This window comes from Micromys minutus, assembly GCF_963924665.1.
Source record: "Micromys minutus genome assembly, chromosome: 1".
NCBI lineage: Eukaryota > Metazoa > Chordata > Mammalia > Rodentia > Muridae > Micromys > Micromys minutus.
This window is the reverse complement of record NC_137969.1, coordinates 93,220,870-93,246,861: the sequence shown is the minus strand read 5'-3', so window position 1 is coordinate 93,246,861 and position 25,992 is coordinate 93,220,870. Positions and strand designations below refer to the sequence as shown.

The window sequence follows — 25,992 nt, the reverse complement described above, 5'->3', positions numbered from 1 at the left end:
GAAGTACTAGTGGAAGACAGTATGCAGATTCTTCCATGATTCTCTTCAAAAAGTACCATTCGTAATTTGGGGGAGACCACAGTCTTACCATGATGAGGGTGAGGACCACTCATCCCACACTAGGAAGAGCACTTTGATGAAGCTATAAAAGCCCAATCGGCTGGAACTAGTATTGCCTGTGAGCCACAGAGTACTGTTAGTACATATGTTGATCTTCACAGAGGCCCTTGGCTCTCTTACCTCCCTGAGTATGGATGCTTTAGGGAGGATAGGGAAGACAGTAATGGCCACAGTAAGCTGTGGTGCTTAAAATATCACTATCTAGTATGCACACAGAGGCTTTTGGTGTGCATTAGAACACATGTAGGGAAACTTGAGGTATGGTTTCTAGAAGGTCTGAATTATGTATTCCATAATTCTGATTCATTGGATAAATTTTACAAATAGTTTAGGAACTAGTAGAATCAAGGTGCTGAATTTCCTTCAGACTCACTCAAGAAGAATCTTTTAATTTTCTCTTACTACAAGTGTCAATAGCATGATGCCACCAAATTCAGTTCCATGGTCCAAAGAGTTTCTATGGTACAGAGTTGTTTGATGTATACATGGTGTTGGCCTCTGGATAGGTCAGATACTATGTCATGTGTCCTAAGGTGTAGCACTGGAAAAAGACATTAAATTATTCTTCAGCCATGTTTTTTGGTGTGGGCATTAGAAGGGTTGAGTTTGAGACCAGTAGGATATATGAGGGGTTATAAAGCTATTGCCCACCTTTTGATGACTTCCATGTTCAGAGAGAGCTTTAGAGAATGAGGCCTCTCTGGAAGAAAAATCAGAAGTAGGTTGGGGCAGGGCAGAAACATAACAACTTAGTGATCACAAAGAGTTATTTTCTTCTATGAGTTTTGAGTCTATTTTAAGTAAATACAATCAAAGGTAACGTTGTTGAAACTTTAATTTCTCTTGTCTGAGTTTCTTCATGGCTTTTGATCAAGACTTGAATATATTTTGATCTTTCTTTCTTGGCATTTTTTCTGTACACAGCAGGTATGAATGAGGGCAATGGAAGATGTAGCAGTAGAGAAAATCATGATCTCAGATAACAATCACTGGAAATGATCCACATGCCTCTCACCTGTGTTCCCAGCATTCATTTATTTACCTCTTTATTAATTTAAATTTGTGTTTTTGTTAATCTATGAAAATCTTTTTCTTCATTGGATGAAAAGTATTCTATGAGCTGTCATTCTATAAACATTTTGTGAGGGTTACCTGAGTTAGTCACAGACACAGACACACACACACACACACACACACACACACACACACACACTAATATTTTTAGCCTGGCTTGTGTCTCAGTGGCTGGGCTTTTCCAAGCCTCCCACACTTTTGTGTCCTTTCCTTTACTGCTTGCACAACACATTGTATCTGCCCTCAGCTTAGTTTCCCAGTTACCTTCTTTTTGCTCATCACCCTAAATATGTTCTCAACTTAGTTGCATTTCTAATCTCCAGCCTGGGAAACAGCCAATGACCATTCCTCCAGACATCTCACATGCCTGGTGGCTCTCCCTTCAAAGCATAGCAACCCTCTCTTTTCTGTGTCCTGCTTCTATTTACTGATCTTTGGGATCCTGAAATTCCCACCCCTTCCACCCACCTATTGGCTGCTGTCAACTTCATAAATGGATTAAAATCCATTTAGAGATAAGGGACATGCAGAATTTATAAGCAGATTCCCATGAAGCATCAGAACCATGTCCTATGTTTCACTTCTGAGCTATCCCTCCTGCCCTATGTTTTTTATATTGAATTAACATTAACATAGCTAATATTTTCTTATGTGCAATTGTAACTGTTTAAACATATATTACCTTTGGTAATATCTTGTTCTCATTTGAACCTGTGCACCTCAAGTTTCAGGAAGATAAATAGAGAACTAAGATTTACATAACATTTTATAAGGAATGTAAGTAAAAACCTGAGTTCTATCTATTTTTCCTGTGTGGTTGGTTAATTCAGGCAGGGAACACAGGGTCATACTGTGTACCTTTGTCTGTCCTAGAATTTACCGGATACAGCAATCTGACATCTGACTCAATGTGATTCTTCTGTTCTGTCTCCTCATTGCAGTGTTAGAGTCATAAGATAATAGACCCATCTTGAGTACAGATTTTTACAGTTAGCAACGTTAATGTGAATGCAATTCTTTGAGGTGTGGAAAGCACTATTGATTTTGTAGAGCTGGTCTCCTCTTTATATCTGTGATTGGCATTTTTCTAAGAAGGCTATATTGTATTCAACAGGCTGAGAAATGACAATGGTGAAACTCATAATTAATTTAGCTCCTAAAATAACTTGATAGTTACAGTAGAACTATGGTGTGAGGAAATATGTGGGTCAGGCCCCAGAAGCATAAGAGCACATGGTCTATGAAGTGTACATGCCGAGTGTTTCCTCTATTGTGCTTTATTTCTGTTCACATGTATGGGATACTGTAGAATGCAGTGACTTGTGAGGATGTGCTGGTGAACTTCACTCAGGAAGAGTGGGCTTTGCTGGATTCTTCCCAGAAGAAGCTCTACAACGATGTCATGCTGGAGACCTACAGGCACCTCCGTGCCATAGGTAAGACTTGTGAATCCCCTTTCTTCTTTTCAATTTCAAGGAAACAGTGTCTTTCTTCTGATGCACATCTTTCATTTCAGTTGAGTCAATCATGCATGACTCTACAGTTCACTGTAAGACAGTGACTTACATTTACCTGATTTCAATACTTACCTTTTCTTTTCTTTTATTATATTTTAGGCTTTAGTTGGAAAGACCAAAATATTGAAGAACATTGTCATGTACCTAGAGGACATGGAAGGTAATTTTTATGTGAAATCTCATACAAATATTCCTCTGAAGAAATATTAACGTGTGCTAATACTTTTAAAGAAAAGCAACAGCATAAATAAACAGCTTTAAATATATTGATGATAGTTACATTCTAAGAAAACCATGGCATTCAATGTCCTGTTTCTGATTTGTTCTTGCAAGACATTCTTTTATGATAGAGGACAGTCAAAATGATGCCTTAGCATATATCACTATTTGAAACATACCCTATCAGAGCTATACTCTACAACTAGCCATTTGCTTTTTCTTATTGTGTAAAAGCTATACACATTTAATCATTAATAAATGTATGTTAAAAGTCTTGTACGAAGCACATAGTCTATACTAAAGTTAATATTGCTTTTATATTAGTAGTGATATTGCTATGTTCAGTGATACTGGCAACTTATGGGAGACAAGACAGATGGTGTACAGTAAGTTAATCCCTATGTCACATGTCTATGATGAATAAAGTGTCAAGCTGTGAATGCAGTGTTCAAACACTTTGTTAGTCTTCCTTTTATAGGGATATCATATATCATAATGGATAGAAATTATGTATACAAAGTACTGAAGGAAATGGTGTCTTTCTCTCTCCCATAAGGATTAGAAGATACATTGTTGTTTGCAGTTTAAGTGTATGCATTTGAAAATGATACAAGTTTCCATTTATTGTTCTTTACAACTTCAATGGCAATACATCAGCAAATTCATTCTGTAGAAAATTATCTTGAGTACTAGAAATGTGGAAATGCTTCTATTTCTCCTGGTTTATTTTGTGAATATAGTATGATCCTAAGTATAGGAAGAAATTGGAATAACATAGTGTGGTAATGGTCTAAGCCCTTCTACCTTTCTTCAAATATGTGAAAAACCTTTTATAGAAAAAGAATATTAAAAGGTGAGCAATGTAATAAATGTTCACACCATCCCATGTACCTTAAAGATAAAAAACAACCCATTATGAAGGTGAACAGCACACATGTAAACAAAGTGATACAAGGTTTAGGATCTGATTCCTCTTTATATTTAGACACATAGTAACATTAAATTACACAGGTGAAAGTATTCATCAGTGTGGTATAGCTTTCATTTCTGCTCTTTTTATTCACAGGCTTGAAAAAAGTCAGAGTACAGAGAAAACCTTTGAGAATACTAAATGTGATAAAGCCTTTGTCTTGCATGCTTACAGTCATGCTCAGAGGGATGTCACAACTGATACAGAAAAGAAATGTAATAGAGTCATTCAATATGTTGAAGCCTCTGAACATTACACTAGTCTCCAAACACATAAAAGAGCACAAACTCAAAAGAAACCCTATACATGCAATCAGTATGAAATACATACTAAAAAGAAGCCATTCAAATGTAATCAATGTGATAAATTCTTTTCAAGCCACAGTTCTCTGAAAAGACATGAAAGTGTTCATACTGGAGAAAAACCCTACAAATGTAATCAATGTGATAAAGCTTTTTCACAAAACAGTAATCTTCGAAAGCATAAAAAAACACATACTGGAGAAAAACCCTACAGATGTAATTTATGTGACAAAGCCTATCCTGTAAACTGGTATCTCCAGATACATAAAAGGAAACACACTGGAGAGAAACCCTACAAATGTAGTTTGTGTGACAAAGCCTATTTCCAAAAGACTTGTCTCAACAAGCATAAAAGAACACATACTGGAGAGAAACCATACAAATGCGATCTATGTGACAAAGCCTATTCCAACAACATGACTCTCCAGATACATAAAAGAATACATACTGGAGAAAAACCCTACAAATGTATTATATGTGATAAAGCCTTTTCACAAAACAATTATCTGCAAAAGCATAAAACGACACATATTAGAGAGAAACCCTACAAATGTAATCTATGTGACAAAGCCTATCCCGAAAATTGGTCACTCCAGATACATAAAAGGACACACACTGGAGAGAAGCCATACAAATGTAGTTTATGTGACAAAGCCTATTCCAAAAACCATTGTCTCAACAGGCATAAAAGAGTACATACTGGAGAGAAACCATACAAATGTAATCAATGTGACAAAGCCTATAACGACAACGTGAATCTCCAGATACATAAAAGAACACATACTGGAGAGAAACCCTACAAATGTAATCTATGTGACAAAGCATTTTCTCAACAAAGTAATCTCCAAAAGCATAAAAGAACACACACTGGCGAGAAACCCTTTAAATGTAATCTATGTGACAAAGCCTATTCCAATAACAGTTATCTCAAGATACATAAAAGAACACATTTTGCAGAGAAACCCTTCTAATATAATCAATGTGATAAAGCCATTTCACAATGAAGTTCTCTGATGTGTCATGGAAGAATTCATACTGGAGAGAAACCCTACAAATGTAATATGTTTGACAAAACTTATTCCCCAAACTGTAATCTTTACATACATAAAAGAACACATACTGGAGAGAAAACCTAAAAATGTAATCAGTGTGATAAAGCTTTTTTACAAAACAGTGATATGCAAAAGCATAAAAGAACACATACTGGAGAGAAACCCTACCAACGTAATTTAATTTATGTGACAAAGCCTCTTTCCAAAAACAGTAATCTCAAGATACATAAAAGAACACATACTGGGGAGAAACCCTTCAAGTGTAATCAATATGATAAAGCCTTTAAAGAACACAGTCATGTGAAAGGCATGGAAGAATTCATACTGGAGAGATATCCTACAAATGTGATCAATGTGATAAAGCCTTTTCTCAAAAAGAAATAATCTTCAAAACTATAGAAGAACACATATTGGGGAGAAACTGAATAGTGTTCAATATCATAAAAGAATACATACTGTAGAGAAACACTCCAAATGTAATTAATGTGAGATAGCCTTTTTGCAACACACTTATCTCTGAATGCATTCAACACATACTGGAAACAAACCCTCTGAATGGTGGAAAGCAGTTACATGTCACAGTCATCTTGAAAACCATACACAACTTCATATTGTATGAAAAGCTTGTTGATATATCTTACATCAGATTAATTAGTGAAGTTTATGTATCTCCATACTATTCATCGTCTTAAACATTATGTGTATTGGTGAGAAATCCTCTGTCATGGTTTGCATATACTTGGCCCAGGGTGTGGCAGTACTAAAATGTGTGGCCTTGTTGTAGGAAGTGTGTCACTCTGGGGCTTTCCTTGGAGATACTCGTCCTAGTTGCCTGTAGATGTTTAGTCTGTTCTTGGCTTCCTTTGGATGAAGATGTAGAACTCTCAGATCCTCCTGCACTATGCCTGCCTGGATGCTGCTATGCTCTTATCTTGATGACAATGTACTGCATCTTTGAACCTGTAATCCTGCCTCAATTAAATGTTGTTATTTATAAGATTTGCCTTGGTCATGGTGTCTGTTCACAGTAATAAAACACTAAGTCATTCTCTGAATATAATCTATGGGATAAAGCTGTTACCTAGCACAACTATCTCCTAATGAGTAAAGAACACATACACACACACTCTCTGTGTCTCTGCCTGTCTGTCTCTCTACCTGTAATTTTTATTATGTTTCATTTGTATATTTATACTGGTTATAATATCACTGCTCCATGTACACACAGGTATTGCATTTGATTACAGTGGAAATGTTACTAAATGCTCTTTATCTTTTTGTCTCTAATTTCTATTATCTTTGGTGTGTTATTTTTTATATTGCTTATAATGTCACTGCTCTATATACACACAGATACAGCATTTGATTAAAGTGGAAATGTTATAAAATTCTTTTTACTTCTCTAATTTTTATTATATTTAGTTTGTTTTTTATATTGATTATAATATCACTGTTGTATGTACAAACATGTATTGCATTTGTTTGCAGTACAAATGATATAAAAAATGAAGGTTAGGTGTCTAGAAGTCTGAAGATTGCATTGCACAATTAGTTTTTCATGTTCAGTTTTATAATGAATGTAGATACCTGTAGAAGGTTATGATTGGAATCATCCTTTAGCAGTATTTGACACGAATCCTTTAACATTTTACTACCACCATTCAAAATGTTGTGCTTCCTGGAAGTAAAGTTCCAGAGTCCAAGGATCACACCAGAATATTAACAGAAGTTATTTGTTTTGTTTCTTTCTATGATGTCAGGACAAACAAATGATAGCCATTAGGGAATGGCTACCTGTACTGATGTCCACTGTCTGTCAGGTCCTTATTTTTCTGGGGTTTTTTTTTTTTTTTTTCAGTTCCTTCTCCCCCCATCCCCTGGGGAAATGAAATCCAACTATTTTATTTTAATGAGCTGTGTTTTCTAAATTTGTTTTTTTTTTTTCCTGTTTTCATATAATATTGAATACAAAACACAGCACATTCACTTTTTCCCGAGGAACTGTAAAGATGATCTCTACAGGGATAACGTGGGAAAGCCTGAAGCTCAATCAAATGATGTTGAAAACTCTCAGAGGGAGTAGAGGCTTGATCTGAGTGGTCTACAACATGTACTGCAATTTAACAGCAGAGATGGTTGTCTTAATAGTATGATTTAAACAAACTTCCCAGTCCATTCGAAGAGTACAGTCCAGGAATAAATCAAATTTCTGAATGCATTTTATGCTATGTATGTGTATACCTTGTGATCCTCCAGTGTTTGTGCCAAATATTCTCTCAATAAGTCCTTTAATGCATTTCTTAATACCAACTGGACTGGGTAAGAACCGAGCCTTCAGTTGCTGAGTTACCTCTGCTATTAAAAGATTGTGCTGTATCTTCTTCCAAAACTTCATTGTTCACACTATAGCAGCTTCTATCTCATGTTTTCTGTCATCATCTACTTTCTGTCTTGTTTCTTTCCTTTCTGGGTTGGATTCACCTTGTTTGGCTGCAACTGTTTGAATCTTGACTCTGTGTAGTTTGGATGTGAATTGATCATTAACTGTAAATATGTGGCCACTTTCTATCTCCTTGGACTTGGGTTCTTTTGTGAGGACCCGCTGGGTTGGTTTACCACAGGTGAGGCACTGGAGGGCTCTAACAAGTTCTCTTTCAGGGATATCTGTCTTTTGTTGAATTTCCTCTAATGTTTATCTCTCTGTGTTATTTAAAAGCATTAATATGGTCATCTAGAAAGTGGAGACTTGCAGTATGTGCTTCCGTGTATTAGAACCAGTTACTTGTGCACCACTAACACCCACCTCAGATCCATCCTCTTTTTTTAACTGGATCCTAAAAGGTGGCATTGAGATCTTCAAAGCCCATGTGATGCTGGGGTGTGAGCCGCCAACCACTGGTTAAATTACTTAAAACAAAACAGATGACCACTGTGCGAGCTTTTGGGTTGATAACAAATTATTTGCAACATTTATAATGGAAAAAACCTTCTTTAATCTGGAGCTTTTGGGTTGATAACAAAAGAATTTAATCTAGGCCACTGCTGCTGGTGGCAGCCTACATATAGAAAGCACACTGAAGATGGTAGCACCTTCTCTTTTTAAGCTTGCTACACTAAGGCTAGCAAGATCATTTATGTTTCTGGCATTAGAGGCTCCTCCTTTCAAATTCTGGTACATGCTGAGGACCAGCTGAGACACACAGAGACTACTGTATTCTTCCACTTGCCATCGGTACACAGTCTTTGGTTTACTAGTTGGACACATCTGTGAGCCATTCTTCTATATCCACTTCATGTGTACATGGAGAGATTCATGCTATCAGTTCTGTTCATCTGGAAGACATTTCCTAATACAGATATGACTTTTCATCTTCCCTCTGAGGAAGGTGTGCTGGCTAAAAATAGTGCTGTACTGATCAGTATCCATTTCCTGCTTTTTTCCCAGGGTTCTCTGGTTCGTATTGAAAGGTAAAGATAAACCACATTATTCTCCATAAGGACCTTATTTGTCTCCATTTGGAAGACCAGGACTGGTTTTTATATAAGCCATGAATGCCACCTTCCAGAGTAGACCACAGGTCCCTGAACGTAAGTTATAAGGTGCCAGCTCTAGGAACAGACAATAAAATTCAGAACAAGATCATAAACATCTGCCCCCAGAATCTAGTCTTAGGATACCCACAAGAAAGAAGAAATATCTTACCTCAGAATGTGCCATCTGTATTGGCCCTATTTCATTATATGGTTAAACGTTCATTACATAGAAATTGAGATGACTAACAACCTGTGATCCCTGAGCACCAACCAATGACATTTTAGATTTCCTAATTCTAGAGAGTTCCACCTATTCTCTAAAAGAAGGTGTGCATGCCTTTCTGTGGGGTCGCCATTTCATATCCACATGCTAATGTTTTTTTTTTTTTTTTTCTGTAGAAAAAGTGCTTTTGGTTTTGCATCATATCTTAGTCTATTGTCTTTCTTCGGCAATTTTCAGATCATTACAATATGGAACAGGTGAATATTAATCCCTGTTTTTTCTGATATGAGTGAGAAATCACAAAAACATATATTTTATTTTGCATCCAAAGTATCTCTTGAATTGTTACATCCTTGGGACTCTTCTGCCTGTGGGTCATAAAGTTCACTCTGTTCCAAGATGTATAGAGAACTGTTAAAACTATCTGATTCAAGGGAAGCAGAGTAGGAGATGAGGTGTAATGGGAGGGGGAAAGGAAGATGAGGAAAGAAAAACAAAAGAAGGAGGAGGAGGAGGAGCAAGACAAGGAGTAGAAAGAATAAATTTACTGCTGTGTGTAGGAGACAGAAAAATAGTTTATTGGAGCCAGGCCCATGTGACTGAAACAAAAATCTTGCACATTTGAAAAACGGTCCATTCCTACACTAGAATCCTGAGGCAGGAAAGCCTTTACTGTGCCTTCAGCTCACTCTAACCCCGAGGAAGGTGCTCATGTCACTCAATATTCCCCAGCCTTAAGGACCTCCAGGAAGACCTTCCAATCAGAGTAAGATGGAGATTCTCACAGGTGACTCCCTCCAAACTGCAGATTCGGCACAACCCAAGCCTAAGGGAGGTGCTATTGTCAGTCAAGATTCTCCAGCCAACCAGGCACATAAGAAGACCTCCCAAGCAGAAGGGGAGGGTGCTTCTGGGTGCTTTGCTGCATGCTACAGGTTCAGCTCCATTACTGAGCAACCTTAAGGGGTGGTTATGATGTGATTTGGCATGTGCTAGTGTGTGCCTTAGAGGACGGCCGACTGGCTAAGTTACTAAATCTCAATATGGTGTGCATGTGACCACTGCCCTATTTTGAGAGGTAGTCAGAGAAGAAGAAGTGTAGGTAGTGGTCCCTCACTTGGGTGGGGTGGAAACTAGCAGCCAATCTTGAGGTTGGTTCCATGTGTTCTTAGCCACTAGATGTGCTCAGGGATAGCATCTGAATAACTTGGGTATGGGAGCTGGATCTGCACAAATCATTTGGAGCAAGGGCTTGCATGTAGAATCATCCTTAGCAGGATGCCAAATTTGGGAAGTACTCCTTTGGGTGGTAAATTCTAGACAATGTTCTGTGGCCATTTAGGAACTTATAGGGGCAAGATCCAAAGTATTTTACTAATGCCATTGCCTCTGCTAGAAAATAGCCTCCTCTGTTTCAAAGTCAATATTGCTATGTGTTTTAAGTATAGATATCTTACCCAAAAAAGTATTATTTGCATTACTTTTAAAGGAATACAGCCTAATCCATTGTTTCAATTTTTCTATGTTTCCCAATCATTAATATTTTCGATGTTTTTTTCAATTGCTTTGATTATTTGTCCCTATTCACAGCAATACCTCTGTACAAATCAATGTAAATGGATCAATCTGAACCATATACCCACAACCAATAGAAGTGCAACAGTAAGATGTATTTATATAGGTTTCATTTTCACACATACATAACAAGGAAGGCATTGTGGAGCAATAAGTTAGGATGAAGAGTGGAGAAGTAAGGGGGTAAATTGTTGAAGGATATTTGGTTATAGATTCATAGAAAACCTAATTGGTTGTAAAGTATCCAAGCTTATGTAGATACTGTGTTTTCAAAAGCAGCTAGGTGTGTTCTGGAAAGATGTTATGTGGGTGTCCCTGTGAAATACAAAGCCACAATAGGATGAGAATGCTAAAGAATGGAAAGTTTTGCCTATTTTAATGCAAATGACTTTGGAGGATTCATGTCCTTTTTGCTGCTTTTTTTTTTTTTTTTTTAGTTTCTCCACAAAACAGTGAGAATTTGTACCCCTAAACAGATGCATCTTGGATCCCCAGTACTCATCCACCCACAATAATGGCCTAGTTCATCCTGCCAAGAGTATAGTAAGGGAGCTAAGATCTTTTATAGCAGTTACACATTTGAGAGGTCTCCTAATGGGCATTTTCTTTGGACTCTCTCTCTATACTTAGCACAGCATCATGGAAGAAGAGGCATAAGAAACAGCAGGAGAAAGATGAACCAGGATATTAGGAAGAAGAGCAATGGAGTCCAAATTGGTTTCAAAGAGATCAAAGAAAAGTAGGATTGCTAGGAAAGAGAACATAGCTAGAAGGAGACTCTGAGCAGCTAGAAGGTCAGTCGTAGAATAGAGCTTATGAATAGATGTTTTACATATAGTTAAGAATGAAGTTAACTCACTAGGTTAGCATGTTTTTACCAAACCTCCCACCTCATTTGTCATTATTAAGAATATGTTATTAGAAAAATGTAAAAGGTAAAGGTTATAGAAAGTGATATATTATGTTTTAACTCAAATGTATAAAATTTATTTTAAAAGAACAATATTGTATGTAAGGAGATGGTTTAGTTATGAGCACTGAATATTGTTACAGATGATACAGGTTTTATTCCCTAAAATGATGGGCCTTAAATTAGCTGTTTTAACTGCAATCCCAAGGGATCAAATGCTCTCTTCTGTCCACTGCAATACTGAGCACAGACTAGTGCCAGGAAAACACATACTTAAAATAAAAATAAAATATGAAATATGGAATTTTCTACATGGATGTCACAGCCTCGTGACACACAACATTCAGGATAAGGTACAATGTACTTCTTTCAGGTCATACAGAGAAGCACATTTTCCTGTCCTCTGAACCACATTGCTCAGTAAGAAAAGCATCCTATTGTGAGGTTAGACTAGCACAGCAGACTGTGCTGTTCTAACATGTTAATGTAAGAACAATAACCACAGTACTGTTAGGTGATGTTTTCTTGATTTTTTTTTCTGTAGTTTTGATCTCTGTCCTTTGTATATGGGAGAGTTGTAGCATTGATATATCTGTTGTTCTGTCTTGTAGATCATACATTATGGAATAGAAGATAAGTTTTATTCTGATAATCTCCATCTCCCTCAGTAACTAAACTTGCAATGCTCAGTCCCCATTTAAATTGTTCAAAGTATAATCTGGGGTCTTAACCTAAAAGAGACTTACAGATGATGGCATATGTGGAACTCAAACTGTGTTCTAGGCTGGCCTGCTTTGGGCATCATCAGAGGTGAATGAGTGAACCCCCTGTATGTAAGGAGATGGTTTAGTTATGAGCACTGAATATTGTTACAGATGATACAGGTTTTATTCCCTAAAATGATGGGCCTTAAATTAGCTGTTTTAACTGCAATCCCAAGGGATCAAATGCTCTCTTCTGTCCACTGCAATACTGAGCACAGACTAGTGCCAGGAAAACACATACATGAGAAAGGATATTAATTCTACACCAGCTGTGCCTGGAGCATGGAAAACAAGTTTCTGAGACAGTTTCCCATTGAGTCAGGCAGCAGTCATTCACCACTCTTATTTCCCAGGGCTACGACATTGCTCTCCTATTGATGAAACCAATGAAATACTTGCAATTAATTCTCTACTGCCACTGTGTCTTAAAATTACTTTCTGAGACATGTTTGTAATCAAATTTTTATTGCAGTAAGAGGAAAAGGCTTTGTATGAGGGGTAGAGCTTCAGCATTCACACCGGAACTGGAGGAAGTTTATGTGCACTGTATTAGGGGCAATAGAGTAGGCCATCAACTGCTGGAGTTGCCATCATGAGAAAGACCTAATTATGGAAGAAAGGTGATTTTACAATTTTTCACCAGGTATTAATTCATGTTCTGTGATAAAGACTGACTAAATGGGTGGGTGTTGCATTTGTGAATGTCAGTTAAGACAATCAGTACGCAATTTGCACTTAGGATACTGTTGTATGGATATGTATGGAATCTTCAGGGACATCATTAAGTCTGATCAAGACTTGGAATGTAACCTATTGGGTGTTAAGTTACAGGTCTCAGCAGCTAACAGTCCACATAGTGTAAGTTCAAATAGTATTGGATTAATGTTCTTCCTGCTGTGAGGAAAGGGGTTGCTTTTTTAAAATGTAAGTATGGTTGACTGGCCATTATTCTGCTCCACCGGAAAGACAATCATGAATCTCTGAGTGTATTTTTTGGACAGTTCTGGCCACAGGAAGCACTGGTACTTAAAACATCACTATCTAGTGTGCACACACAAGCTTTTGCTGTGCATTCCAACACATGTAAGGAAACTTGATGTATGTTTTCTAGGTCTGAATGTTGTATTCCATCATTCAGTATCATTAAATAAATTTTACAAATAGTTTAGGAACTAGTAGAATCCTTGTCCTGAACTTTCCTCATACTTACAAGAGAAGAATCCTTTTAATTTTTTCTTACTACAAGTATAGCAGCACAATCCTGAAAAATTCAATTCTGTGGTCCACCGAAAGTCTCTACAGTACAGAGGTGTTTGATGTATGCATGGTGATTGGCTGTGGATAGGTCAGATACTACATCGTGTGCCATAAGGTGTAGAATAGGAAGCAGACGAATTATTCTTCAACATTTTTTATGTGGGCATCAGATGTGTTGTGTTTGACTGAGACCCCTAGGGCCCTTTAGGGGTGTTATAAAGCCATAGCTCAGCTCTCTGATCATTTCCATTTTCAGTGAGAGATCTAGGGAATGGGGACTCTCTGTATGAAAGAAAGATCAGAAGTAGGTGGAGAGTGGGTAGGAATGAAACAACACAGTGGTCACTTTGAGTTCTTTTTTTACTGGGAGTTTTGAGACTGTTTTTTTTTTTTTTTTAAACAAGTACAATCAAAGATAACATTGTTGAAATTCTCATGTTTTCTGTCTGAGTTTCCTCATGGCTTTTGATCGAGATATGAATATATTTGAATCTTTCATTCTTGGCTTTTTCCCTGTACACAGCACGTATGGACAAGGGCAGTGGAAGATGTAGCAGTGGCGGTAACCATGATTATAGGGAACTCAGATAACACTCACTGGGAATGATCCACATGCCCCTGACTTGGGTTCCACAGATTAATTTCTTCACTTCCTTATTAATTTGAGTTTTTGTTTTTGTTAATGTGTGACAGTTTTTTTCTCTATTGGATTAAAGTATTCTGTGAGCTGTGCAGGTCACTCTAGAGAATTTTGCAGGGGATGACATGAGTTGAGATACCAACACCCATATTAACTACCTACTGCTTCAGACCCAGAGGATCTCACACCATCTTCTCTGTGTGTGTGTCTCTCTCTCTCTCTCTCTCACACACACACACACACACACACACACACACACACACACGGAAAGCATTCTTTCACAAAAAAACATAAAAATATGGACAGACATGTTTTCAAATGCTAATGCCTTATAATGCAATTAAAGCAAAAGAAGCAAGTTTATGTGTAGCAGAGAAATCATACTTTTTTCTTTTTTTGTTTAATTTTTGTTTATCAGATACTTTCTGTGTTTACATTATCCCCTTTGCCCTCCCCACTCCCATTCTCTCTACACCTCTACTTGTCTTCAGCACTAGCTCCCAATCACCCTCTCCACCTTAGTGTCTTAGCATTTCCCCACATTGAGAAAACATACCCTCACTGAACCAAAGGCCTCTTCTCACATTGATGCTGGACACTGCTACTCTTTGCTACAGATGCAAATGTAACTATGGTCCTCTAGATACATACTCATTGGTTGGTGTTCTATTCCTGGGAGCTGTGGAGGATTTGGTTGGTTGATAATGTTGCTCTTCCCATGAGACCCTTGCTATTTTTCTTACTCTGGTATTTTATATATTTTTAAAGTTTCCATTTTATAAATATAGTACATGGGTAACACATGATCAGCAACCATAGACAACAACATGGGTTTGGAAAAATCCTGATAGATATTCTATATTCTTCACATAAACAAGTGAGATCAACCCTGTGTCTTCCATATTTTAAATACCAGAATGCTTAGTCTCTTCAATTTATTGGAATAGCCTTCATCCCCAAATCATCTCACATTATTGCCAAAGGAGAGAACCATATGAGCAGGATGAGTGCTGGCATGACCATGATAGATTCACAGGTCTGTGTTTGTATTTCTTTTTGCCAATGCTGCCATTTATGGTGTGTCATTAATTAAAATACTGTTGCTTCCCTAGGACATCATAAACCTTCTCCTCTTTTTTTATTTCCATAATTTACTATATTATAAATTTCTTGAGTTTTTATTAGTTTGGCAACTCTCTTTGGGAAAAAAAGGATTGGTTTTCTCTTCTTGACCTGAAAGTGTTCACTTCTCATTTCTAAGAAAATCTCTATTTTCCAGTTTTTGTGTCAATTTTTGGATTTTTAACACTTAAGTGACTGATGTAATTTTGGGTTTTTTAAGATGTGTCTCTTTTATGTATGTGAATACTGTCCTTGTCTTCAGACACACTAGAAGAGGGCATCAGATCCCATTACAGATGGTGTAAGCCACTGTGTGTTACCTGGGAATTGAATTAGGACCTCTGGAAGAATAACCAGGTTTTGGCATTCTTAATACTTTCTCATATATTATTATCTCTGTCTCCTAATTTGCTTAAGTTCTCAGCATATCAGAGCCCAAAATTACCTGAGGAAACTAAATTTGGGGGGTTGTCTCAATCAGAATGGCTTATTGCTATAGCTATGAGAGATTTTAGTGATCAACAATTTCCTAATGAAGGTTCTTACACAGAGTGTGCAAGAATCCCTTAGGAAGTGGGCCTGGGCTGGATGAGCAAGGTAGCTGAGCATGAGACAGTATCAAGATAAAGAGCAAGCCAGGTAACAAAGTTTGCTCATGGATTTTGATTTTATTTTTGAATTTAAAATTCTATAATAAACTTCCCAAATAATGGAATATGGTCTGAAAGAAGCAACAAAATAAACCTGTGTGGTCCTTGAGACATATGGGTTTTAAAAATTAAACACAATAGTTCAGATATGCAAATTAGACAAAATAAAACAGTAAGCAAAACGTGACTTTGCAGCTGAATAGAACCTAGGAATGTCATTTGCAGGTATGTTGAAAATATGGTATCTTTGGGCATTGGAATTTATATTTTTAATGCACTATCCTCAGAGTACCCTGCAGATTGGTGAGTTAAGGGTAAAGCATGCAAAGGAAATCAATGTCAAAGGATTTCACTGGAAAATAGACTCCATAAAAATTAAGCTACAGGTCATTTTGGGGATATTTTGGCTCCAAATTCTTCTCATTCTGCTTATACCCTGGAATATTGAGTAGGGCACAATTAAAAAGATAGAATAATAAAGATATAACATGTTTTCAAACTTTAGAAGATGTGGCAGTCCATTGACGGTCACAGTATACTCTGGACATTGAGCAAAGCATAGGCTATTGTGACTTTAAGTGTCCTTATCATGGAATGACCATGAGTCTATAGTGACCAAGGTCAGATCATGGTTAGGTAAATGAAAGACAATCCTGATAGTATGTTGTCTATAAACACTTGTCACTTCTTGGTGGCTTTGATGGGTTTCCTATGCTTGGCCTAGGGAGTGGCACTATTAGATTGTCTGACCTCTTTGGAGGAAGTTTGTCACTCTGTGGGTGGGCTTAGAGACACTCCTTCTAGCTACCTGAGGATGCTCAGTCTCTTCCTAGCTTCCGTTGGATGAAGATGTAGAACTCTCAGCTCCTCTTGCACTTTGTCTACCTGGATGCTGTCATGCTTTCACCTTGATGATAATGGAAAGATATATTTCAATGACCCAGTTAAATGTGGTCATTTATAGGGCTTTCTTGGTTATGGTGTCTGTTCACAGCAATAAAACCCTAACTAAGACAATAGCCTGCCCAGCTAAGAATATGGAAACTTTGTAAACAAAGATCTACTAGATACAATTTCTTATTGGATGAGATTTGAGTTGCTATAGACTTAAATCCTGTCCTGTTTTTTGTGATTATTCTTTGTTGCTTATAATTCATTCTTTAGCTTCCTTCTCATGTCCTTCCTTGCTGTAATGCTTTACCCATAATAGACTCTGTCCTTAAATTGCATAACATACAGTAGAAGCAATAGCTAGTTATTCAATCCTAAACTATGTTGCTTACCTAATTTTTTCATTGTTTTACTTTTTTTTTGACTGTCCTAAATTGTTTATTGGATATGAATTTTACAAATACGTGTATTAGCGGTAACGGTGGAGCTGGAGAGTGTCGCGCCTTCTCCAGGCTGCACGGCGAGATCCACCAATAGTGTGGTGGAACTTGTGACCCTTTCCAAGGCCACGGCTCTTGCGGCCAGCAGATGTCAGCCCGAGCATCTCCCTGTGCTTGTGGACTGGTTTGGTGATCCACTGGGTGTCAGGATTTCTTCTGATAGCTTTATGGAATGGATCAATGAGGAGAACCTCACAACATTTATATGTGGAATCTTCACCAACCCAGTAGGAATTCAGGACTCTCAAAGCCCCACAATGGCGCCCAGCTCTCTCCTCAGCAACAGACTGAAGGCTTCGGGCAAATTTCAGCTGGTTAACACCATGGTGGACAGGCTTGCCGTAAGTTGCACCCTTAGGAACTGGGCGTTTGCGACCACCACGTCAGACACGAATCCTGTAGATAACATAACCTTGCTTAGCCTTGTACCCCAGCCTTCGCGCCTTATCTGGCCGGGTGGGGCGGGGAGCCCGGTGCAGCGCGGAGAGCTGGCGGTATTGCCAGCAGCGGACCCTCAGAAGAAAGCGCATCACGTCGGACTGCTTCTTCCTCCATAGCTCCTGGATGTACTTGTATGCGCCCATCTTGGCTCACCTGATGGCTGCCGCCAGAGGAAAGGCATTTGTTTTACTTTTTATTTGTTGTTTTTGAAGACACCTGGCTGCCCTCAGAGTAGGATGTTGACAAGGCATGTCATGATTTTTTTTTATTGATGTAAGTAATCAGATGAGTGTTTTGACTGTAAGAATGAATATACACCTCAGGTGTGCCACGTCCTCACAGTAGTCAGAAGATGTCCTGACACGTCCTCAAACTGAAATAAAGGAAAGCTGTGAGCTCTCTGTAAATACAGGCAATTGAGCTCACCTCTCTAGGACCAGAAAGAGCTCTTTACATAGCATGCAGTCTTTTAATTCTCCTGCCTTATATTTTAGACAGACACACTTTTAGTCCCTACACTGGTTCCCTTGTATCTGTGGATGAAAAGTCACACAACGTCACACATACACACTAATAATTTTAGCCTTCCTTATGTCTCAGTGACTGGGCTTTTCAAAGTCTCCCACAGTTAGTGTGTCCTTTAGTCCTTGCTCAACACTGTATATGTGCCCATAGCTTAGTTGTCCAGTTACCTTTTCTTTATTCAGTGACTTAAACCTGTCCTCAGCTTAGTCCAAATCTGTCCACAGCTTAGTCTGGTTACCTTCTCCTTGATTCATACCCTAAATATGGTCTCATCTGAGTTTGTTTCTAATCTCCCATCCTGGGAAATGACCAATGCCCACTCCACCTGACATTTCACATGTCTGCTGACTCTCCCTCCAAAGCATAGCAAATCTCTCTTTCCTGCCTCCTGCTTCTCTTTCCTCACCTTTGGGAACCTGGAAGTCCAGCCTGTTTAATTTACCAATTGGCTGGTGTCAACTTTATTGATTAGTCAAAAACAACTGGGAAAGACCTTCTGAGTTTATACGCAGATTCCCACTCATAGGATCAGAACATCCACCTACACTTCACTGCTGAGCTGTCTCTTCTGAGCTACGTTGTTTACATCTAATCAACCTTAACATTGCTAATAATTTCTTCTATTCACTTGCAACTGTTAAAACATATGTTCCCTTTCATAATATCTTATTAATGTAATACATTCAACCAGCGCACTTCAGGTTTATGTAAGATGGGTGCATAAACAGAATGTATGTACCATATGTAGGAGTCTATGTAGGAACTATGAGTTCTTTCTGTCCTTCCTGTTTGGTTGATTAATTCTCCAGGGATACAGAATCTTAATGTAGTGGTAAGCACTATTGATCTTGTAGAGCTTGTCGCTTTGATACCTATTATTTATATTTCTCTCCTCTTTTATGTTGCAATTAGTATTTCTCTAGAAAGGCTACATCCTGTTCAAAGGGCTGAGAAATGACAGGGGTGAGCCTCATTTTTAAGTTTCCAACTAAAATAACCTGGTAGTTACATTAGAACTTCAGGGTCAGGAAATAGTGGGACAAGCCCCAGAATTATAGAACACGTTGTCTATGGAGAATTCATACCCATTGTTGTCTCTGTTGTTCTTTTTTTGTTCACATGTACAGGATGATGTAGAATGCAGTGACTTGTGAGGATGTGCATGTGAACTTTACTCAGGAAGAGTGGGCTTTGCTGGATCCTTTCAGGAAGAATCTCTACAACGATGTCATGCAAAACACCTACAGGAAAGTCTATTCTATAGGTAAGACTGTAATTCCGTTTTCTGTTTTAAAATTAGAGAAAACTGTTTCTTTCCTTTGATGTGCTTAAACCATTTCCATTGAGATGGATGCAGAACCTGCTGAGTAAATCATGCAGGACCCTAAGGTTTACTTAAAATAGTAACTCGCCTTTTGTAAAATGTGTATACATTTTATATATATATTTACATTTTCTGTTACTGTATTTTAGGCTTCAATTGGGAAGACCAAGATATTGAAAAACTTCATCAAATATCTAAAAGACACACAAGGTAATTTTCATGTGCAATCTCATACAAATATGCCTCTGCAGAAATTTTAATGTATTCTTAAAGTTAAGAAAAAGCCACAATGTAAATAAACACAGCATTAAGTGTATTGATGATTTTTATATTCTAAATAGCAATGATCCTCAATATCCTATTTCTGATTCGATTTTGCAAAGCGTTCCATTCTGAAAGAGGACATGGGGAAAAAAAATGCCTCACCATATACCACTGTTTGAAACATAGCCCTATTAGAGCAAAACTTTATCACTGGTAATTTGCTTTTCTTACTGTGTAAAAGCTATTGACATTTAATCCTTAATAGGTATATTCCCCAAATCTTCTAAGAAACAAAAAGTCTCTATTAAGGCTAATATTACTCATATATTCGTAGTGACATTGCTAAGTTTGGTGAGATGGGAGGCAAGAAGGATGTTGTGCTATAAACTTAATCCCTTTGTCACATGAATATTAGGAATGAAAACTCAAACTTATTGAATGCAGCGTTCAAATTTTTATTTGTTAGTCTTTCTTTTATAGGTATATCATATATCATAATGGATACAGATGATGTATACAATAGAAATATTGGAAAAAACAATATCCTTCTCTCTTTATTTCTCAAAACAACTAAAAGATATATAATGGTTTTCAGTTGGAATAGGCTTTTTAGATGTGATACAAGTTTCCAGACACAGTATGCTCCAGAAGCACAAAAGAAATCATACTGGAGAGAAACCCTACAAATGTGAACAATGTGATAATGATTTTTCATGAAACAGGTCTCCAAAGGCATAAAAGAACACATACTGGACAGAATCCCTCCAGATGTAATCTATGTGATAAAGTCTTTTCTCAAGAAAATAGTCTCCAAAGCCATAAAAGAACACACACTGGAGAAAAACCCTACAGATGTAGTTTATGTGACAAAGACTATCTGAAGAACAGGTCTCTCCAGATACATTAAAGAGCACACACTGGAGAGAAACCCTACGAATGTAATCTATGCAATAAAGCCTTTTTTCAACAAAGTCATCTTCAAATGAATAAAAGAACACATACTGGAGAGAAACCCTACAAATGTAATCAATATGATAAAGCATTTTCACAAAATAGTTATCTGTGAAATCATAAATGAATATATAGTGGAGAGAAACCCTCAAATGTAATCAAGAGTTTCTGGGGACTAAACTACCAACCAACGAGTACACATGGATGAGCTCATGGCTCCAGCCCCATATATACCAGACAATGACATTGTCTGGCATCACAGGAACCCTTGGTCTTGTGAAGTTTCCTTTCCTCAGTGTTGGGGTGTGCCAGGGTGTTAAGGCGGGAGTGGGTAGATTGGAGTAGGAGCATCTTCATAGAAGTAGGGAGAGGAAGAAGGGCAATGGGAAAGGGAATATCATTTGAAATGTAAATACATTATGTTATCCAATAAAAAAAAAGTCCCCAACCAAAGAAATCTCAGGAACAGATGGATTTAATGCAGAATTCTATCAGATTTTCAAAGAAGACCTACTACCAATACTCTTCAAACTATTCCACAAAATAGAAACAGAACAAACCCTACCCAATTTGTTCTTCAACATCACAATTACCCTTATACCTACACCACACAACGACCCAACAAAGAACGGGAACTTAAGACTTACCTTATGAATATAGATGCAAAAATGGTCATTAAAATTCTTGCTAACTGAATCCAAAGAACATGTCAAAACCTTCATTCTCCATGATCAAGTAGGCTTCATACCAGGGATTCAGGGATTGTTCAATATTCAGAAATCCATTAATGTAATCCACTATATAAACAAATTCAAAGGGGAAAAAATGCATGATCATATCACTGCCAACATTTTAGAATTTTTCACTGATTCATCTTCTTATGAGGGGCACAATGACCATACCACTGGACAGAAGAACATGTAAAGTTGGAAAAACTCAGACTCCATGGGTCAGAATTGAGCATGGTAGGACTGGAATCTTATTTGAACTATCTTTATGTGCTCAGGGCCACATAACCATGACATCCCACTAAGAGGACCATGACAATTAGTCACATAGAAAAAATACAAGATTCCTTCCATATGCAAATAGAGCATCATTTACATCAAACTAAACAAATACAGACCATCTAAATCTTAATGAACTCAATGTTGACACAGTCCTTGTCTACCTGTAATAAAGCACACAAGTTATTTCACTGAAAAAATAAAATTAAAATAGAATACTACTTTGTCTCCCTTTGTAATGTGGCAGTTCAGTCTCAGAAGGAAACACTTATGTGTGGGCATGTTGTTGCTAGATAAGGCTTCTTTCTTTCTTTCTCTTAATGTGGGTAAATGGTTCAGTTTAACTTGTTAGGGTAGTTAAGATACAGGCTTTATCACTAATGCTAGTAACAGAAATCTTCCATCATATACAGCCCTCCTGCCTAAAACTCCACTGTCTTCCAACTAAGAGTGGTATTGTTTCAGTTTATCATTGCAACTGTTATAGTTCACAAAAACTACAGCAGAGTTCTGTCCTTATTCTACAGACCTCTGTGAAACCGAGGCTCACACAGTGAAGTTGTTTCTGAATATACTTAAGTGGAACTGTTCATCTTACATGTGGTGTAATTCTAATGCCTTATTTTTTTTTTTTAAGATTTATATATTTATCATATATAAGTACTCCGTAGTTGTTTTCAGACACACCAGAAGAGGGCATCAGATGTTATTACAGATGGTTGTGAGCTACCATGTGGTTGCTGGAATGTGAACTCAGGACCTTTGGAAGAACAGTCAGTGCTCTTAACCACTGAGCCATCTCTCCAGCCCTCTAATGCTATACTGGTTGGTTTTGTGTCAACTTGACACAGGCTGGAGTTAATCACAGAGAAAGGACCCTCAGTTGGGGCAATGACTCCATGAAATCCAGCTGTAAGGCATTTTCTCAATTAGTGATCAAGGGGGGAGGGCCCAGCCCATTTTAGGTGGTGCCATCTCTGGGCTGGTAGACCTGGGTTCTATAAGAAAGCAGGCTGAGCAAGTCATGGGAAGCAAGCCAGTAAGTGACATCCCTCCATGGCCTCTGCATCAGCTCCTGCTTCCTGACCTGCTTGAGTTCCAGTCCTGACTTCCTCTGGTGAGGAACAGCTATATGGAAGTGTAAGCTGAATAAACCCTTTCCTCCCCAACTTGCTTCTTGGCCATGATGTTTGTGCAGGAATAGAAACCCTGACTAAGACAGATGCCTTACTAATTGAAGTGGAAACCACCTAACCTAGGCATGATGGTACAACCCAATATTCATGATGCTTAGAGAGTGAGGACACCAGTTTCATGATTTCACAGTCATCCAAGATAAAAGTGGCCATCGGGGTGTGCTGCTATGCTAAGACAGCCAAGGCTAACTGCGATTGCCTCAGGCCAATATCCATAGTCTTCTCTGTAGATTCCGAAGTTTAGGATCCTGTCTGCAAGGATAAAATGATACCATTAATAATATGTTCTTGCCCATTGGATGGGTCTCAATTTGGGCCAGTCATTGAATAGCTACTCACCCCTTCTCTGCTCTTTCCTCATTACTATTTGTCTTATAGACAGGACAGAATTTAGATGGAAGATTTTGTGGGTGAAATGATGTCCTTATTTCTCCACTGGAAGATCTGCTTGAGTACAACCAGTGATCAATTTCTGATCCACATATCCCACTCCTAAGAGTTTTAGCTAGGGTCTTGCAATAGTCATCCTGGGGGCTCCCTCTGTCCCAGGTTTCTCTCAGGACCTAGAGATGCCTTCTGGATCCCTACACACCAATTTCCACTATCTCCTCTGCTTTCCCTGCACCTGTCTCCCCCCCTCACCTCCAGCTTCCTTCCCCATTTCTTCTCCCACCCAGTTCCTTTCCACTCTCCACCACTGAAATCCTATGAGAAAAATTCAACCAGCCTTCCTTGGGCCCTCTCAATTATTTGGTTTCTTTGGGTCAGTGGATTTTAGCATGGTTTTCCTATACTTTACCTGTAATATCCACTTACAAGTCAGTGAATACTATTTATGTGCTTTTGGGTCTGGGTTACACCACTCAGGATGACATATTCTTCCATTTGCCTGCATGATGTTTTTGTTTTTAATGCCTGAGTGTTCCTTGTGTAACTGAATGACATTTCCTTTATCCATTCTTCAGTTGAAGGATATAAAGTTGTGGATTCTTGATTTTCTGTTTATTACCAAAAAAGCTAATATTAACATAGTTAAGCAAGTGTCCTGGTGGTTTGGGGGAGCATCTTTTGGGTATATTTCCAGGAGTGATATAGCTGGGCCTATAGGAGAAATGAACAAAATTATTTTCAAAGTGGACGTACACGTTTACTCCCCCACCAGCAATAGAAAACTGTTTCCTTGGCTCCACATTCTCTCGAGCATTGGCTATTTTGTGGGGGAGTTGATGCTAGCAATTTCAATAGGTGCAAGATTGATCCTCAGACTTATCATTTGAATTTCCCTGACGACTAAAGACTATGACCATGTCTTTAAGTATTCCTTGGCCATTCACAATTTTTCTGTTGAGAATTCTCTTATTAGCACTATACACTATGCTTTAATTGGGGTATTTAGATTGTTGGTGTGTAAGCTCTTGAGTTCTTTAGAAATTTTGAACATTAACCCTTGATTGTAGCAATTGCCTATCTCGCCAGCAAGAAAGACTCGCCACAACAGGATCCTTCTACAGGCATTTATTGCGGGTTTGATTGCAGTGGCGAAAGACCCCGAGCCCAGAAATCAACCCTCCTTATATATGCTTAGGAGGAATGTGTCACTACCTGATTGGTGCATTCTGTGCGCCCTAATCAGCATACTCGGGACTAGAGAATGAGTCACCATGAGTCAGCAAAACAGGCATATGTGCATGTGCACTTAGGTTGTTTATCTCAAAACCGGCCATCCTCCCTTCAGGCGGTGGCTTCCCACACTTGATCAGATGAAGTGTTAGTGAATATTCTGTCCCAATCTATATTTTTTTGTTTTGTCTCCTGACAGTGTCCTTTGCCTTACAGAACTTTTGCAGTTCTATATAGTCCTCTTTCTCAGTTGCTAATCTTAGTGCCTTAAACGTTGCTGTTCTAGTCGGCAATGACTCCTTGACCACACTTTCCTCTATGAGAAATATTGTAACCGATATTATGTTGAGGTCCTTGATCCAGTAGTACTAGAGTTTTGTGTAGGGTGATAAGTATATACCTATTTGAATCCTTCTACGTGTAGATATCCAGTTAGCCTAGCAGCACTTTTTGAAGATGATTTCATCTTTTCCATTGTATTGTTTTGGTTTCTGTTGCAAAAGTCAAGTGTGCATAGTTGTGCATTGATCAACCTGTATGTTTTTGTACCAACACCAGGCAGTTTTTTCACTTTTCATCTATAAGGCAGCCTGGGTCAGGAACAGTGTTTCTTTCATCCAGATGTTCTTTTATTGTTCAGAATTCTTTTTCACTGTGTCAATCCTATATATTCATGTGCATGGGAGATCTTTCTATCTTATATCTTCTTCAGTTTCTTGTTTCAGAGACTTAAAGTTCTTGTCATACAAATCTCTCATTTGATTGATTAGCGTTACACTAAGATATTTTATATTATTTGTGAATATTCTGATGAGTGTTTTCTCCCTGAAGCATACATGAAATTATTCAACTTTGTTTTGTGTGTGGGCATCAGAAGGGTTGTGTTTGACTGAGACCCCTAGAGCTTATGAGGGGTTAGAAAGCCATAACCCACCTTTCTGATCACTTCCACTTTCAGAGAGAGATCTAGAGAATGGGACCTCTCTATCTAGAAGAAAGATCAGGAATAGGTAGAGAAACAGAAATATAACAACTTAGGGGTCTCCTTTATTTTTTCTGGCAGTTTTGAATCTATTTTTCTGCTAAATAAATATAACCATAGTTAACACTGAAATTGTAATTCATCCTAGATGAGAGTCCTCAGGGCTTCTGATGAGGACTTGAATGTATTTGGGCCTTTATTCCTGGAATTTTCTCTACACACAGCAGGTATGACAAGGGCAGTGGAAGATGCAGCCCTAGAAAAACGGTGATTATTTGGTCTCATATCATGGTTACTAAGGACGGTCCCCATGACTTTAACCTAGTCTTATAACTAGTATCTAAATACTGAGTTTCATGTTT

At 38.0% G+C, this 25,992-nt stretch overlaps 1 pseudogene across 1 annotated transcript; it reads right to left on the bottom strand.

Annotated features, from left to right (window-relative positions):
• Positions 1–17,273: 17,273 nt before the first annotated feature.
• LOC308436264 (large ribosomal subunit protein eL15-like) lies at positions 17,274–17,922 on the bottom strand (annotated as a pseudogene). The gene has a single exon. The product of its transcript is annotated as a large ribosomal subunit protein eL15-like (transcript).
• Between the last annotated feature and the right edge of the window lie 8,070 nt (positions 17,923–25,992).